Source organism: Corapipo altera, unplaced genomic scaffold (genome assembly GCF_003945725.1).
Source record: "Corapipo altera isolate COAL_440 unplaced genomic scaffold, ASM394572v1 0, whole genome shotgun sequence".
Lineage (NCBI taxonomy): Eukaryota > Metazoa > Chordata > Aves > Passeriformes > Pipridae > Corapipo > Corapipo altera.
The window spans coordinates 31128206-31142215 of NW_020884872.1; the positions used below are offsets into that span (position 1 = coordinate 31128206).

General features: G+C 41.5%; 1 protein-coding gene across 9 annotated transcripts in view; it reads left to right on the forward strand.

The window, feature by feature from the left end:
• The first annotated feature begins 61 nt into the window (after positions 1-61).
• The window catches only part of INPP4A (inositol polyphosphate-4-phosphatase type I A), a 125407-nt gene continuing 111458 nt past the window's right edge, over positions 62-14010 (forward strand). For 8 of the 9 annotated variants that reach the window (XM_027641963.1, XM_027642000.1, XM_027641970.1 and 5 more), the window contains exon 1: positions 62-112. The gene's annotated coding sequence lies outside the window, so the exon portion shown is untranslated. The remainder of the gene's footprint in view (positions 113-14010) is intronic. The other variant, XM_027641925.1, reaches the window with a different exon arrangement.

Below are 14010 nucleotides of genomic sequence, written 5' to 3' on the forward strand. Positions count from 1 at the left end.
GGGGCGGGGCCGCCGCTCCCGGCACCGTCAGAGCGGGCGGGCGCCGGAGCCGCTGGGGGCGCGGGGCCGGCGGCTGCCGCGGGGCGGTGCCCGGCGAGCGGCGGCTGCGGAGGTGAGCGATGGGCGCGGGCCGGGGAGCGGGGGTCGGAGGAAGAAGGTGCGAGACCGAGCGCCGGGCGCGGCGGGGCTCGTACGGCTGCGGCGGAGGCGCCTCTTGTGCCGGGCGCGCCCCGCCGAGCCCCCATCTTGGGGAGGCCCTGCCCGCCGGGGCTCGGTCACGGCGCTGTCACCTGCGGCGGTACCGGCGCGGTCGGTGCGCGCTCGTCCCTCGCTGCGGCTCGTCCTGGGCCGGGCCGGGCTGCGGCGGGCGCGGGTAAACAGCGTGTGTGGATGGTACTGCGCGTAAACAGCCGCCTCCGGGAGAGATACAGGAGTGAGACATCCAGTACAAGGATGATATTTAACCTCCCTTAATTTATTCCAGACCGGCTTTCATGGTTCCTTTCCCATGTGGAGAAGCCTTGAAAGGAAGCAGATTGTTTAGTTTGGTGCATATTTCAGATTTTTGCCTATTTATTAAGATGGAATATGATTGTGAAATATGGTAGAAATGCCTTTGCAGTACTGATGCACCATCATCCGTCTCGTGGCTTTGACAGAGCAGCGTTAAGAATGAACTCGAAGCTTTATCCCAGTGGCATACATTCCCCCCATACCACGAGTAAAGTCACTATATTCTGGTCAAAGTCTAGCATGGACTGCGAAGTTGGTAGAGGAGCTTTTACTGGACAGGCCTGCACGGTGCTGATAGAAGCTCTCCATCGGTAGGCCGATATCATTCTTTCTGCAGAAGCCTCTGATGTTGAATTTGTCTAAGCTGGCAGCAGAGAGTCGACTGGGAAGGTTTAGCCAGGTTGCTTTTTAAGGACAGAATCAGAGACGCATCTGTTCCTCTGCCCTCAAACTCTAAAGCAAGAACCAGGTTGTGCTGGAAACAAGATAATTTGTTTCCCCTTGCAGAACCACCATTTGCTAAAGCTTTTTTCAAAGGCTCTTAATTAAAACACTTCCTTTTCCTGCTGCTGAAGAGTAATTCAGTAGGCTACCTTGCTTCTAGGAACTCAAGAGAATGCAGAATCTTGCCAATTTTTTCACAAGTCTCTCTGACTCTCCATGCAAATGTTAGGTGGGAGCAAATGGTGGGGAGAGCATACGTATTTTGGGCAAAAAGTTCACGTTCAGTGTTCTTAAATTTAGAAGGTCTGGCACTTCGAGGTGGATGTGACCTCTTTCACTCACTGCTCCCTGCTGCAGTAGCAAGTTGTTGGCAAATCATTATTTCAGGGCTGTTTTCAGTTATCTGTATCTAGGCTATGTGCATTTTTCTAGATACATGACAAATTTGCCCATGATTTAATTTATTTTTAATGAACTAATTTTAACATAATCTATAGTGGGTGGTAGCTTGCAGGGATCTTCAGAGAGTGTTTGACTCCGTTATTGGAGACAGTGATCACATCTCTGCAGAAACTTATTTACATCTGTCTCGCTGTCTGCTGAGACAGAAGGCTGTACCCCTTCTCAGGTAGTAGAGTTTTCAGTCTTGAGATCTCATATATATTGGGGGTTGATTATTGTCAGCCATCTTTTAGACCTATTCAAGTCCAGTCTGCTTGCACAGATGCTGTATTAAATGGAAGTTCTCCCTGTGAAGCATAATGACTGCTAGAAGAAATGGCTTCTCTATTTCCCATATGTTCTGGTTCCTCAGTCTTTGTATTATTGTACTAGAATTAGGAAGGAAAATGAGAAGGCCAAGGATCCCCTTTTGGTTCTTGTTTACTTCTTGAGATTTAATTCAGGCTCCTGGCATGTGCTCTGCCATGGCAAATTTTAATTGCATAATTGCTGGTGCATAAGATGCTCCATTAGTATATAAAAGTACCTCTTGGGCACCCTTTGTAGATGACTTTGTTGGAAAAACTTACCCATTTCTTGCCTGACTGTGGAGAGCAATTGCCTTGCTTAGAGACGAAACCTCTACCTGTTGCCCGAAGAGAGATAGGAGATCAAATAAGGCAGGCAGCATAGCCCAGAGTGTTGTCTTACAGGCTCTTTGCTTCTGCTTGTCACTTCCCTTCCTGTTTCTTTTCTGACAAACTGAATTTCCTCTCCATTGTTGGATTATCTACCTAAATCTCAAACAGACATCCTTCGCAGAAACGTTATTGGAAAATGTTGTTGACCTTAGAAGAAGAAAGCCTTAGGGTGTATCTACTTCATCCACATCTGTTGCACAGATAGGCATAGCCTCAAATGTGTTTAAATCACACCTATTGCTGCTTTGCCTAATATGATAAGCTCTTTACTACTGATGAAGCTGATTCTTCTGGCTTTCAAATAGAAGGGGAAATTCCCTTTCCTGCTTCACAGCCACTTCCCGCTGCCCTCATTCCTTTGCTTCCCACATTCTGTTCTCTGTAGTGCTTTGCTTACTGTAAGGGAAGCATTGCCACAGACTGGCAGCATGAGGCAAAACCAAACAACTGAGGCAGAGGAGACTGAGAATAAAGAACTGACCAAGTGGAGTGAGGAAAATGACAGGGACATTTGTAAATTAAGGACGTGACTGAGACAAGGGGGTGTGTGTGCGTGGGGGAGTGGTGGGGTCATAGCTGGCCTTTGTGGTTTGTGTGGTGCGTGGTAAGGGAGGTGTACAGGACATAATGGAAGGCAACCCTCCCCAGGCTTCCCTGGCAGTTACTGCTGTATTTTCCCTGTTTTGGAATCTGGGCTAAATGATGTTGCATCAGCCAACACAGGTAGACATTGTGCTTCTGTTCTTGTCAGCCCATCACTCCAGCCACTTTTCTGGCTCTTGCAGAGCAAAGGCAGGTGCCAATACTGCAGATATACGTTAGCACTTCTTGAAAACAGCATTTGAAAGCTGCAATAAAGTGTATTCACTCAGCAAGAAGGCTATTTCTGGACGATTATACTTCCACTGAATGCGAAATTCTTGAATTTATATTATTACCAAATATGCTATAAACAGTAAATTTGGAAATTCAAGTACTGAGGCATGTCCTAACTTACCTAAAACTATCTTGATGAAATATAAGAGGGTAATGTAGTTTTCCCCCTAATAATCTCCAGGCAAGTTGAGATCTTGATCTTAAATGGAAGAGACTTTCTGTGCAGTTTGTAGTACATGACAAAGGATTTGTCTGCAACAGAGGTTTGTGAATGTGCGTCTGTATTCACTAAAAGTACTTATTACATGCAGCACTGAGATATCACCAAAACCTTGTATGAAACCAGCAGAATATGTTCAAAAAGACATTGACATTCCTCAGCTGCTCTGTGTAGACCAGGCCCACTCATGAAAGCATAAGCCCTTTGACATTCTTGTATATCTCACGAATGCCTACATCTTGTTTGTGCATCTACTGCTGTGGCATGCTGACAGAGAAGCTTGTTGTGTGAGATGTGATGCTCTCTAAATGCAGCTGTGTTCTTCCAGTTTGTTGCATACAGAATGGATTTTGTGAGGGAGATAACTGAGCGAGGTGAAAGGGAGTAGCATGGGAGGAGCGTGAATATAGAGGAGGGAAGTGAAGGGAAAAGAATAGAATAAGACAGTATGGGAAATAGGAGAGATAGTGATAGAAAAAAGCATCTAGTGTACTTATCAGCAATGTTTCATAGCATTTGCCAGTGGAGCACTTCAGAGTTGTAGTTGCTGAAAAAAACCTGGAGGCATTCCAAACCTGTAGCTCCAGCTGGGGTGTGCTTAGGGAGGATGCAGAAGCAGAGACTGGGCTTTGGAGCCGGGATTCCCTGGCCAGATGTATTCTGAACCTGAGCCTGTGGGAAGCGAGTGAGGCTGTGCCACTCTGGATGAGAACTGCAGACGGAGGTGTGCTGCTAACTCCCGTTGCTAGATGCTTAAAGAAGTTGAGGTCATCTGCTCTCAGAAGCACGGTTATTTCAGTCTTGCTTAAGAAAATAATATGTTTTACTCTCCATCTAAACTTTTAGAAGAATAATCATTCTTTCTACCATATGACTAATTATAGGAAGGGTATATGTATTGATGTTGCAAATCTTTGGAAATAGCACACCTCAATTCCTTGGGGCTGTTTATAGCTCAGGTACCCTTACTGCAGTGTCGCAAACTGTACAGAATTTTGCAACTAAAATCAGTGCCGGCAAATGCCTCTGCACATGCTCAGTTCCCTCCTTTTATACAAGGCTAAGCTGTCTAGATTAATTCTGTGCTTGAAAAACTGCTTTACCCTGTTGTATCACTGAGTTTTCTGTAACTTCCTTCCAGCAAAATGAAATGTGATTAGAAAGAATTTGATGCCTGGAATTTCTCTGTGCCGTGAGTAGAACAAATCTCTAAGGTGGAAATTATGGCCAGCAGTGGAGGCACAGAAGATACAAGATTTGCTTAGAGTTTGTTCTTCCACTGACTTTCTGTTATTAAATCTCTTGTGTTGGGAAAGATGCAGCGTAGGGTTTACTGCTAAGGGTAAGCATTGGACCTTTCTATAATTCTGATTTGTGTCTGCTTCAGGTCTTAACCCTTGACGGTCTGAAGCTTGGATTCCGACTTCAGAAGAATTTTTCAAGAATTGTCCAGTCTTTAAGAGTTATAATAAAACTTCAGAATTAAATAGCTTTTTATAAGGCATCTTGAAAATACTTACCTGCTTGGAGTCTTCCCTGGCATTTTTCCAACTCTTTTTCTACATTTTCTCTGTGATGACCAGTGTTAAGAGTATAGTTTTTTGTAGCTTTCTAAGGCTTTAATTTTTCATAGTGCTCTTTCCAAAAACAACTTGTAGGGGTTTTTTCAGTGTTGCTCAGAATAAAGTGGGTATTGATAGACCCTCTAAAGATGTTTATTTTTTATTTTTCATTTTCCCCCTTACTCAGCTGCATTTTGTCTTGCCACCAGTAATTTTTTTGATACTGTAGCTACTTTTTACATTCACTAGGCTGGAAATTACTGCCTCCCACAGCATGGCAGGTGGAACAAAATGTGTCCCTACGCTTCAACAACTTTAGTGCAAAGTTCAGCAGCTTAATTTAAACTGTTGGTTTGACATTTCTGAAGAGCGTTCACTTGATCTGGTCCATTGACTTTGCTTGAGAGGCTGTAAACTTGAACAGCAGACTGGTGATATCTTCAGTCACCAGAGCTATTAGCCAAGCTCTTTGGGCCATTTTTCTGTTATATTTTTACCATAAAGCAATAAATATTAGTGCATTGTTAATTCTGATAACAGTTCTGAAAATATCAAAATTTATTGAACATTACAGCATTTGTTTTAAAAAAAGGTGTTCTGGTATTGTCTTGTGGAAGACGCTATATATAAAAACTAAAATCTGGGATAAGTCTTCCTGTCCAGGTCCAGAATTCTGTAGAGCATTTCTTGGGTGCTTTGTGAGTATGGACATGATTTGCACAAGAGAATTATATCACAGGTATCTTACCCCTTCCAGATTTGATAGGTCACTTTTTAAAGTTCAAAATTGTACAGTATCACACAGATATCAGTATGAAACTGGTAGATAATAATATCAGTAGAAAAGTCATGTATATACATCCGTGTTTAAAAGTTAGTGTCACAGCTGGAAGCTGGAAGGTTTTGTCCTGTGACACTTAACTCCCTGTGGCTCTGCTGTTCGGTCCCATACTTCTAGAAACATAGATGAAGATGGCCCTTGAGGTTTTCTAGTGATCGTAACTTTTGCTCCCAAAGAGTGGGTGGGTTGTTCATCATCATTTCTGGGATTGAGGGAAGTGTTTGGCACTACTGGTTCCATGCTGAATGGAAAGCAATGCTGCTCCATGCAAACAGGACAGTTATAGGCATGAGTACGGCATTTTAAACAACGAATGACCTACACTGCTGTCAAAATAGCTGTGTTAAAAGAGCCATCCATGTAACCACAGTTTGGCCTCGTGGATTTCAATTATGCTAAATCTTTAGTTAGATGATCTACTTTTCTCTGTTGTATTTAATGCACAGGAGGGGCCTAATCTGGGGGTGAACTGGTCAGTAAAGAACATCAGTGAGTGTAACAGCTTTATTTGTTGCAGAAATTGGAAGTTGTAGAGTGATCAAAACAAGGGATTAAAGGAAGAAGAGGACACAGTGTTTTTTTAATTGAGAACTGCATCATTCCACAGACCAGGGACACTACCCTACCACTCCCTAGAGTTTTTGTGTGGTGCAAGGCAAGTCTTTGAAAATTTTCCTTTTGCTGTTGGTCAATACAATATTACTCAGTTTTTGGGTGCCTAATTTAAGATCTGGTTTCAGTTTTACAGAACTGGTAAATCCTCCCAGCTATTTCTGCATATATTATGTAAAAGACTGTATACTTCCAAAGTTCTATCATGGGTATCTTGAGTCAGACACCCAGGCTAGTTGGTACTTTATTCTTTCTGCAGAAGCCAGCTGGTTCTCCCTTGAAGTTTGTGTCCAGTTTCTCTCCCATTCCCAAAGTTGGTTCCCAGCCTCCTTGCACCAGCTTAGGCTAACCCCCTTGATTTTCCTCTTTCTGCTACTTGTCCCATCTCTTTGGTCTGCCCTTACTTGGCAATTCCCCACCTCTTAACTGCAAAGATTCCTCCTAGCCAAGTTATTTCTGACCTTATCTCTACCCCCAGACCTCAGTCCTGGTCTTCGGACAACTTTGCCAGTATTGGCAAAGTTCAAATCTATTACTTTTGTTCTTTTGGTTTGGCCATTTTCCCCCATCTTTTTAAGTTTGGTATTCCTTTCTGATTCCTGAAGGGTTGTTGTAGAGATACAGGCTCTGTTGGCCCAGTTCAGTGTTAGTCAAACTGATGAAAGATTGTTATAGGGAGCTGTCTTCTGAACCCCTGTAGGGCAGTGCACGTGCAGTTAGTTGTGGCAATCAAGAGTACTTATTCTTTTGCCATCTTTGGAGATTTTAGTTGTGAGTCAGCCTCTACTAGATCTGTGTTTATGGTGACTTTTTAAAGGATTATAATAGACAGGAAGGACTGACAGTTGGGATTTTTTTTTGAATTTATGCACAATGTTTTTTCTTTAGACCTTAGTTGTGGTAGTAGCTGAACTGTTTTAGCTGATGATTATTCTTTAAAAATCAGTCCGAGGCAAACACTCAGCATGAAAAATTGCTGGGCACACAAATTGGGGAAATGTAAGCAAATGAAAACAGTAGTCTTTTAAGACATGGTGTTGAGCAGGCATAGTTACAGATAGAGATGCTACTGGTCCCACCTTCTGATTGCTCCTCTCTTGCTGAAGGATTAGAAAGTGCTTCACAAACTGTTAATTCCCTTCATGTGAGCCTGTGTGTCTCAGCTACTGTTCAGTGACACAGCAGCGTAATGTTTGACATGCAGTAGCATATAAGAGGTTTAAATAATGTGGGACCATTATTTAGTGGTAGCATTTAAATGACTTGGCCATTAGAAAATAGGGGAAACCTTGTGTAGCAAGGAACTGCTTTCAATGTAAACAGAGACTTTCCTTTTCTTCCCCTTTTGATAAGAATAGTGGAAGTTCAAGTGTGTCTTTGCCTTGATGTGTAGCAAAACTCTCTTCCCAGGCAGTGTGCCTTTTCTCAAACAACTGTGAGAAGCATTTGTTGAGCAATGACCCAAAATATATGGGTGCTGCCATCTAAGTTGTCAGCATTACTTAGGGTTTTTTTATTCAAGTAATAGACAGACTTCATCTTACATAGTTTATAAGACTCGAGAAAACTGCATATGCTTTGATTGAATCTTTTCTACAGTGTGTTTCTTTTTGGCAAAAATAAGTGTTCTCTTTTCCTGTTAGTTTGACCCAGTCTATATTTTAGTGAAATTACCCTCTCCAAGAAATATCAGTAAGAACTATATTTCTGGTAGAAATACTAGTGGCTATGGTAGCTGTGCTGGAGACACAGCCATCCAATATGAACTGTGGGTTTACAGCTTCACTTGAGCTACAGATGGCTATGGAACCAGCCTTGTTAATTCCGCATCAGGTTCTCATGTAGCTTTCTATCTTTTTATGTGATTTCCACATCATGGTTTCTGAAATGTTCTGTACTTAATATATTAATTGCATGTTACAGTTCTGTGTTCCCAAGAGGCTTTCAAGCTGGAAGCAAGCAATCTTTTATGACCAGAAGGTTACATACTGTATAAAAAGAGAGCACGGCAAAATGCAGTCGGTCAAGAAATCTGTGAGAAAGCTCCTACAGTGTGTGAATTTGCAATGAGAGTTTTGGATGTGTACACACTGTTCAATTTTGAGAACATTTCAAACTAAATCTCATTAGGATATTGAATGAACATGTGTGCATAAAATATTTTGCAGTTCTCTTGTATAACATGGGTGGCCCAGTTACAGCAGATCAGTAGGTGTCCAGGTGCTCTCAGATACTGGGATCTTCAGGACCCTGCAGGCTTGGATGTGAACAACTGTATTAAAATCTCGTAAGTAAAATGAGCATACTGCTAAAATTGGACTGGTAAGATGCAAATAAAGCCATTAGAAGTCATCACAGGGCCACCGGTGCCTCTTGGTCCATGTGTTGTGCTGCTTTTCAGTGAGTGCGTAATGCCTGTTACTTCTCAGCAGGATAATATTGCCCTGGGAGAAGAGATGCTGGTAGAGTGTATGTAGGGTTCTGCTCTGCTGTGTAGAAGCAACTCAGCAATTAAACTAGCTGCTAAGCCCAGACAGACTTTGAGAGCTGCTCTAAAAACACTGCTTTTTAGTCCTTCTAGAAAGCAGGTATGTGGGCAAACATTAAGTGGGGAACAAATTGTGAGGATCAGTGCTTTTGTAGTGACATTTCCCCTCTCAGGAAGAGCAGTGAAAACTTCTGGTGTTTTCTTACATAAATGTCATGTCTCACATAGACCAGGAATAGGAATAGAAATTCTTTATTTCTATGACTTTGTTATGTTGCCTCCTTGTTCTATTTCTCTCCGTCTGCACTATGTCTGACAGGTAGGGGCTGGAATGTCTCTATGCAGTGTTATAGTAGTTTTTCTGCAAGGGTGCTCCTGAGAGCTTTCAGTCTGAGGATGGAAACTCACTCTTTTGCATTTGGGACAGGCTCCTGGTGAGCTTCATGGGTGAGGTTGATAGGAAGGGAAGGAAAACAGTTCTTTGATACTAGTTGTGAGAATCCAGTAAAAGGTTATTTTGGGAGAGGCCATAGTGGTCATGTGTCAAGTAAAATAATCATGAGACCTGACTTTTACATGCAGCAGTTAAAAAATGGTATCAGGGAATGTATGTGGCAGTAGTATTATCAACCTTGGGCATTTGGAAGTTGCAGGAAGCCTTTAGAATTGTGAGGGTTGTTGAAATAATCCTAGCCATAGACTTCATATTTGTCTCCAGCTTTGTGAGCTTTTAGGTAGCTCCCAATCTAGATGGTCCTCACTCAATAATATTGAGTAAAATAGCATGTTGTGTGGTCACCTAATATTCTGGTCTTCCTGAAGAGCCTTGTATCTTAAATTTTTTTTATGCCTGTGAATGGTGCTGCCCTCTTTACAAGTTGGCTTGTCAGACACATTTACAAGCTTTATTCTGATACTGATAAGGTGAAAGATTTTGTCTTTCCTTTGTGTAATACCTGCTTCAAGAACCAGAGACTTTTGGGAAAAGATTGTGTATTGCAAGACAGATGAAATAATCAGACGCACCAGTGAATCCTGAGGGAATAATTGTTGGAAGTTCTACAAAATCTCTGTGTTTCTATGTTTCTCTGAGACCGTTCACAGTGGTTATGAGGGTAGGCAAAATCCACTTTTATATGGGCTTCTCAATACATCTGGATTTGTTTAATTGTATATTGTTCATTGTCTTAGGGATTCATGGTGCACAATTATGCACAGGATAACAGTTTGATGCTGACATCAGTATCTGTATGTATTGCATCCACCTGGAACTTTTAGCAAGTGAAGACTTAGTGAAATGCAAACAAGTCCATTTTGTGGTATTTCTGCTGCAGACCAATATCAGGAGCTGTATAGTTTCTGAAATAAAGGTTTTGAGGTGGATGTTTCATGGGAAGCATTTATTTTCGATCTGTTCCCATATTGTGACCCTTTCTGGCAAGGTGAGTGCCCTCCCAGAAGCATTCTGAGGCTCTGAAGCACAGTCTACCCTGGTAATTTCCATCTGAGACCTGCTGCTGAGATTTATAAGATAGAACTTGTGAACAGTTGGTCTAATTTAAATTGTGAGATCTAAGGATTGGAGGAGGCAAGAAGTGGTAAAAATCCATCTATATTCTTTTGCTCTTTTTTTTTTGGTTTATTGTTTAGCATCTAGGTTGGAGAGTCCACGAAGACTCATGCTTCTAAGGGAGGGTAATGTTATTTGTCTCTGGAAGGAGGAAAGCTTCAGTTTACCTAAAATATTGCAAGAGCTCAGGTAATAAAAAAGAAAATGTAAGTGTTAGTTCCATAAATAGAAGGAAAGGAGGATTTTTTTTTTGCTGACCCCTTTTTCCTCATTGCTGCAGTTACGCTTGCAGATTAGGATTGAAGTAGAATTTAGACCATTTGAAACAGTGAAGCCATAAAGGTGGCAAGAGATACACCTGACCAGAAAGGGCAGTTGCAGAGCACAAGTTGAGAGGCATGGGCTGCCTGTGAAAGTTTGACAGGATTACAAAAAGCCATATGTATGAGTTCTAGACAAAAAGCCTTTAAAAGACCTTGACAATAATTTATGGATAAGGTAGGGAAAATATAATTTATTTGTCATTTTTGTGTTGTAGTTGGTGGGAAGGAGATAATGGAATACACTCATGACAGCAATAACTTAGAGAACTGTAAGTAGCAAGACTTGAAAAAGCAAAAAAAGCACCAAAACAACCCTCCAAAAAAGAAAAAAAAAAAGGGAAGGGGAACTATGAACTTGGAGGGAACTTTGGTACTACTAAATTAACAGAATTAGCAGTCAGAAAGTGAAAGCACCCAAAAGTTTAGAAGTTGGGACATTTGCATTTCTCAGAAAGAAAATGAAAGGAGAAGCAACCCCCTGCACAATGAATGTTCAAAATACTGAACTGATGCTTGAAAGGAGTACCTTCAAGGCACTGTGAGAATTAGAAGGTCCAGTAAAGAGGCTGTGTAGCATTTTTAAGTGGTAAGAATTTGCTCTACTTTCAGAATCAGCCTCTTGAAGCCTAAAAGGAAGAAAGAAAACCTAGAAGTGAAGCATGAGGTTCCCATGTTGACTACTATAGATACCTAAATCAAAGAAAAACATTAATTGTAGCTGGTGCGAATAGAAACAATATTTCGCTTTGCGTCTTTATCCTAAAATGCTCTCAACTGCTTTGATTTTAGTGACAGTGATTACCAATATAAAAACTTCTTTAATGGTTACCCTGTGGATAGGGTAATAACTGATGTAATTAATATGCAAATGTAATTAATTTCCAGATAGGAAGAAAGATGATTTAAAAATAAAACCATGATTGTTCAATTGACTTAAGTCTTGAACAAACCATTGTCACCGAGGAAAAGGCTCATTATCATATTGTTGGTAAATCTGCATTTGCAATCTCATTTTTCCTGTTTCCATCATCTGCAAGATACTTATCAGTTTCTTCTCATTTGGTCCAAATAATCAGCTTTTTACTTCTGACAGGATACTCAGGATATTTTTCAAGGTGAGGCAACAAGGCTATTGTGTGTTGAAGCTGGAACTTTGATGCATTACTGAAATGTTGGCTTCTTCTTTGTCAGGTAGTTTTGAGTACCATGGCATAGGGGATGTAAAGGGTTTTTTTGCTTCCTACTGAACCAAAATTAAGTAACATCTCATCAGTCAGAAACAACTCTATCCTCCTCCAAGCTAGGTAGCATGAGAGGTGGTTCTAGTCAGAGGAACAGTCTCTGGGGAGCTGCTTCCTGACCTTCCCAAATTATAAGCCTTCCCCAGCTGTCAAATGGAAGTCAGCCTCCCTCCCCATTCCATCACCTGCTTCCCTATTTGCTTTTGAACACCTCTTGCACCCTTTTACAAGTCGAATGGGTGTGTGTAGAGGAAGGGTTCAGTTAATAGTGTTTAAATGCATTGTGCTGGTGGGTAACTGTAGAGAAAAGATTTTTTTTGTTTGTTTGCTTTATTTAGTGGAGATACTTTGTAACAGAGTCTTGCCTTTGTCTCAGATTACTGTTTGCAGACAGGAATGAAATGATATAATGGTACAGGATATATTTGTGTTTTCCTGTTGTGGTACGTGTGGTTGGAAATAATCTGGGCGTAGACCTGGTTTTCTCCTAAATGACTTGTTGCACGGGGCTGACAACTGGCACTTTGAGTAAGGTCTCGGGAAGGTAGCTGAAAAGGAAAATAAAGCTACATCTTGCCTATTTATGGTTGGATGGTTTTGTTGCTGTTTTTTGCATCATTTGGGGCATTCATTTAGTGACGGTTTCTGGGAAAAAGGCGACTGCCCCTGTATGTGTACGTAGCATGTGCTTATGTTTACCAAAATACCAGCAGGGTTGATAACCCTTCTCTTTTTCTGGCAGCCCAGCTAAAGCCATTTTTCATGTTGCCTTTCAGGCACGTCTTGCTCTTTTCCCTCTCATTTTTACACAAAAAACCTCTGCCATATGCTGTTCAGATCTGATATTCTGGCTCAGTCTGCTTCAAGTGCTCAAAAAAGCCCTTTCCCAGAGGCCTCCTCTTCTTTCACATTCACATTTGAAAGTGATATTTTGGTACTGATGAGTGTGTATGACACTGCAGTTATAAGATACTGAATTCTACTGCAGCACTCAGTATTTGGTGCCAGCAGGGGTGGAAATGATGGCAAATTTTAGGCTCAAGAAAGGTGTTCCTGGCACTAATGACCAGTGTGGAAATCCCTGAAATGACACACGCAATGAGTAAAGTTGGTAAGATGAGTAGGAGGGGAGCAGTCTCCTTTCTGGAGAACAGGAGGGGCATGAAGCTGGAGCGGGAGGTCCAGCGCGATGTCCCCATGAAGATGATTTTTACTGGAAAATGTGGTGGTGGGTGATGAGAGGGACATGCAACACATTGGAAGGCTTTGGAAATATGACCATGTCGTTTGTTTGCACTGTTAGGCTTACAACTGTGTGAAAATCTCCAAACGAAGGCATAGCCCCACATAGCAGCAGTAGTCCCTACCTGTTGGAGCTGGAGTTTCTGTCTTTGATCTGCTTGAATCTGAAGTCTCTTGCTGACAGTAATTTGACCTCCAGGCTTTACACTGTATTTCCATATTCAGAGCACTAGATGTTGGCTTTCAGATGGAAGTGGAGACAAGTTCTCTTGCAGATAGTCACAGAAAATCTGCTGCTGTCTGCACCTTCGCTTTGCTGATACCACAGCTTTTAATATCATACTCTTAATTAACTTTGTACCCTGCTTCCATTTCTTGGTTCCAGAAGAATGCTTGAAGCAATGTGGGTTTGCTTCTGTCATTGGAGCACTGATTTCAGAAAAAGTTGAAAGGAAAGAGAAGGTGTAGGGAAAAAACATTGCTGCAAATTGATAACACATTTAAGGAATTATTGTTTTAAGGTGTGCTGTATCAAAATCGGTTGTCTATATTTTTATAGAAGTCTTGTTTTTAATTTGTTGTTAATGTAAAAATGCTTTGGTTTTATAAAATGTATATGCAGCACTTGAGATAGCATTGTACAGTGTCTATTTTTAATGCTGGAGTTTTTTCCTCTGTAGAACAGGGTATTTGCTTAATCATACTCTCTTGGATCTTATCTTCTTTTCCCACCCAGCTTTTTCACCCGCAGTTCAAACGGCTGACTGAATAGATGTTCTTTGGATGCATCAGCATGAAATTCTGCAGATGACCACCTGTCTTAATACATGCGAAGCTGTGATCACGGTTTTCTAAACAGTGCCGGAGATGCTGAATTATGTTTGCAGTATTGCCAAATCTCTTTAATCAGTCTTGACTGAAAAAAAAGATGGCATA